Consider the following 4,494-nt stretch of genomic DNA (forward strand, 5'->3'; position numbering starts at 1 on the left):
GCAGAATAGCCTGCATGAAGTTAGAGTTGTTTAAATTATATATTTATATATTGAAGTTATATTGTAGGAAGATAGTCCGGGTGGCGGTCAATAAAGGTATAAAAACAGTAAAAGAAAACTATTTATTGCTAACCAACGTTTCATCCCACCTTGGAGGGCTTCATCAGGGCTGTCAGATTGAGACAGATTTCTAAGTCTGTTTCAATCTGACAGCCCTGACGAAGCCCTCCAATGTGGAACGAAACGTTGGTTAGCAATAAATAGTTTTCTTTTACCATCGTCAAATCAAAAAAAGTGTCATTGTTTTTGTTCTTAAGTTTAATTTCATCTTTTATTAAGAATTATTTTTCTTATCTATTTATTTTATCTTTTTTTTAAATTTATAATGTTGTATATAGATAGTTAGGGGTGTCTTTTGTATGAGACTATAAATAAACCCCCCCCCATAATAAATTGTTGAAAATATAAATAAAAAATGTACCTCTTACATTAACTATGTAAGGCCCACGAGGCCGATCTAGTATTAAATAAAAAAAAAACTACTCATTTTTTATCAGGTAACACGATAATCCGGTGAATACAAATTTTCAAACTCTGAATCCATCTTAAATGAGTGATTGCTCCAAAAAAAAAATTCTATAACACTGCAGAGTAATTAAACCGATGACTAAGCCCGACATAGTGGGCTATCGACAGTGATGGGCAAAAATCAACTATAGTAGAAACTAATAACTAAAATTGTCATTGATACGACCCTAATTTATGAATGAACCATTGATAAATAAATACCGTTTCCATGAGTTTTATCTATTAGTTTCAGCTATAACTAATTTTTGCCCAACTCTTGCTATCGGTAAGGAGTTTCATTTATATGCAGTTTCTTTACCTGGTAATAGTGTACGAAGGCAATGAGGACAAACTTTCATTACCCCTGCGGTGTAGCATAATGTAGACCAAGACCGCACTGATTTAGCAAGTTGGGCATGACAGGTGTCATCTCCCACAGGTACCAGAAGATCCCTTGGACGTCGGTCCAAGGTAACAAGTTCCAGGTAGTTCACAGAATAGGGATATTCATTATCTCTGAAATGTAGAACTCTTTAAAATGCTAAATTCTATAAGTATAGGGTTGTGAGCAGCCCATTTTAGGTTCCATGCTATTAGTTAAATGCAAAAAAGCTACTAGCGGATTTTTAGGGCAACTGTTTTTGTGAACTTATAAACTTTAGGAGATAGTAAAATGTTCAAAAGCTTCGTCATAATATCATATTTCCATCTCACATGTTCCTTATTCTTTTTTTTATATATTTATCACTTTTGATAATTACTACTCTAATTTATTGTATTTATTTCCTTGCGTACATGTATAAAAAATTCTAATTAAATATTAAAAATTAAGTTGCGTCTATGTGATTTAAATTAAATTAAATCTATACCGCTACAGCCCATGAAGGGTCAGGGGTTCAGTACTTTGTAAGGAATTACTGTTACTAGACCAACTGTTGTGCAAGGAGGTGATTTGGTCAGAATTACGCTTGACCACCAGATTTTTACCCTATTAACGGAACCCAATTTATGAGGCTGGGTGGACCCCAGGTGGCCTTCAGAACCCACAGGGTTGGCTCACGGCTACAGTGTAACAGAAAATAATTTTCTGCCCAGCCGGATTCGAACCTAGGTCCTTAAAAGTAGTATACTACATTACATTTTTGTTTATGTATAATATTACTAAATTTAAAATTGTAATAAGCAAAAAATATTGGTTTAATATGAAGAATATATTTAGAGGAACGTGGAAAATAATGAAAAAAGAGTATAATAAGGCCTAAGTTCATGTTATATGTTAAATCCAGAGGAGCTCCAAGTGGATTTTGTTGGCAACTTGTTTGGTAACCTTGTAATATTTACGAGATAGTAAAATCTCCAATAGCTTAATCCTATCATTTTTCCTCCACTTCCCATGTTCCCAGCTTGCTCTCCCAGTTTTATTATTTCTATTACATTATTATTATTTTTATTTATTACTTTAAGAGAGTTTAAAAATTACCAAAAAAAAAAAAAACACCAACCAAACTAAGAGCAACTAACCTATCAAAACGACAGCAGACAAAATGGTAAGGGGCTCAGCTGGTTTGTTCATTGACGTCATTCCCCATTTAGCACACCTAATAATAGACTCTCAACTATGTTAAATGTTATATCATTTTTTCATGCTAAAAGAAGGAAAAATGTTTACATTTAACACACTTTAACATGTTTAACTCACTAGATCGATTGAACCTCCCTAGACAGATTGAACCTATTCATTTAAAGGAAGCCTTTGTCACTTACTGAAGGCAGATCGAGGCTCAGGTGGTGGGAACATCTACGTTCAATCAGATTGACAATCTAGATCGTCTACCATCTGATTTCATTATTATATTTTTCAGTTTACTCATTATTTTGTATCGAAAATAACTCTGGAAGTAATCAACACAAAAATATAATTTATTAATTAGATTCGATAATAATTTTGGATCCCTTCTAACCAGATTTAACCAAACGTTTCTAGTTTTGACATCTTTTGGCACTAGGACAAACAACTTCTGTTGAGACTTTATTACTGTACTAACGTATTTCTACAATGAGGTACTGCACAACGATAAGGGATATAACTATTTAGTAAGACTAAATAATCATGTATTGATTGATGTCATGTACACTCATTGATTGAAGACCGAAATATGTAATTTAAATAGTTAATTATTTTGGATATTTTCATATAAAAATGTTGTTATAACGTTACTTACGTTTACGCCACACTATTACAACATGATGTCCAAGGATTGAATTTGAGAATTATTTTTCTCATAAGAAAATGCCAAAATATGACTATATTTTTATTTTAATTATTTAAATATCAATTTATGACTTTTCTCAAGAAATAACTCCTGTATTGATTGATATAACTACGTTGATAAAACTAAGTCTCCGCATAAATATAAATGTAACTTGCCTAACAACTTTCTATGGAAATGGGTGCCCAAAGTTTATAGAGTTATTTAATTAATAGCCATTCGGTGTTTACAATTGGGTTTTATAGAAATTTTATGATCTATTACTCTTGTTTTTCATTTTTATAACAGTTAGCTTTATGTATTTTTTATTATGTTATACTAGACTAATCCTCTCTGTATTTATCTAAACAATAACAGATGTAAATAAATTTAAAAAAAAAAATCAGTTGCATTTAGGCACGTAATCATATTTACCATGTGGCGTATTTTATATAAATATTATATTGACACATAAAATACATATAAGATTGACTACAAACCCACTCCCAGACAAGATAAAAGGATATTTCCCGGTAATTGCAATCCATTATCCTTGGCCCTGCAGATCCTGGATAAAGGACCTTAAGGGAGAGAGGCAGTAAAAAGGGCGTTGGTTGGGCCAGTGCTCAGGGCTGAGGACTCCTAAAAATGCCACCGCTCGATATCGAACAAGCCCTCGCGGTCAGCTCTCTCCCTTCCATTACTCCTCTCTCTGGCTTCTTCAAAACTATACTAGAACCTCTCTAATCCATCTTAAAGAGGACCGAGGAATCGCCGGTTAAACGGGAGACCGGTCGATTCGAAGTGTATAGAAGAGTAAATTCCAATATCAATTTAATTCGTATGATAAGTGAAAATTAAGATATATATATAATTTATTAGACCGATGAAAAAAGAAAATTAAGGTGGCTCGGGTTGCAGTCAGGAAAAACAGTTAAGAAATAGTTTTAAGTTCCTCTTCAAAGATATTTATGAGGACAGTTATGAATGACTGATAAGCACCGATAGAATGAAAAATGATTATTGTATCTGTACATCTCATTCTTTCATAAAACAGCCCTGATGAAGACCTGCGATGTAGGTCGGAACGTTGGCTATTAATAAACAGTAGATAACTATTTTCGATGCTACCGGTGCATTCAAGACCAGTCCCACTCTTAGCATTTGCTCTGAAGCAGGCCTACCTCCGCTATCATTTAGGAAACAAAAACTAGCTATGAACTATGTTTCCAAATTATTTGAACAAACAAATCATCCAACTTACAAATATATTTTTCGATCTAAATTCTCCACAGCTTTTCGGCAGAATCGAAACCCAACACTCCCTCTGGCAGAAAGAATCACTCTGGCTATCTCTACACTTAAAACGATTCCGATAACGAAGCCTGAAATTCAGAACCCACCTTGGACTCTAAAACAACCTGCAACAATACTAGATCTGCCATTTATGCACAAACATAAGACCACATCTGTCAAGTATAAAGAACGGTTGTCGCGTCTTCTAGAAAATATTCCGGATTATTTTTTAAATCTTTAATTATCTTAAAATTTTTAATTTTTATACACTGATGGTTCCAAATCCGAAAGCTCGACCGCCTCATCTTTCGTCACTCACGATTCAACCCACAAGTTTAAATTACATAAGTTATGCTCAGTATATACCGCCGAACTCCACGCG

At 33.6% G+C, this 4,494-nt stretch overlaps 1 protein-coding gene across 1 annotated transcript in view; it reads right to left on the bottom strand.

The window, feature by feature from the left end:
* The window catches only part of LOC106680678 (bromodomain adjacent to zinc finger domain protein 2B), a gene marked incomplete in the record, with an annotated part of 314,015 nt that overhangs the window by 160,561 nt on the left and 148,960 nt on the right, over window positions 1-4,494 (bottom strand).

Source organism: Halyomorpha halys, unplaced genomic scaffold (assembly GCF_000696795.3).
Source record: "Halyomorpha halys isolate HHAL.00 unplaced genomic scaffold, Hhal_1.1 Scaffold277.1, whole genome shotgun sequence".
Taxonomy (NCBI): domain Eukaryota; kingdom Metazoa; phylum Arthropoda; class Insecta; order Hemiptera; family Pentatomidae; genus Halyomorpha; species Halyomorpha halys.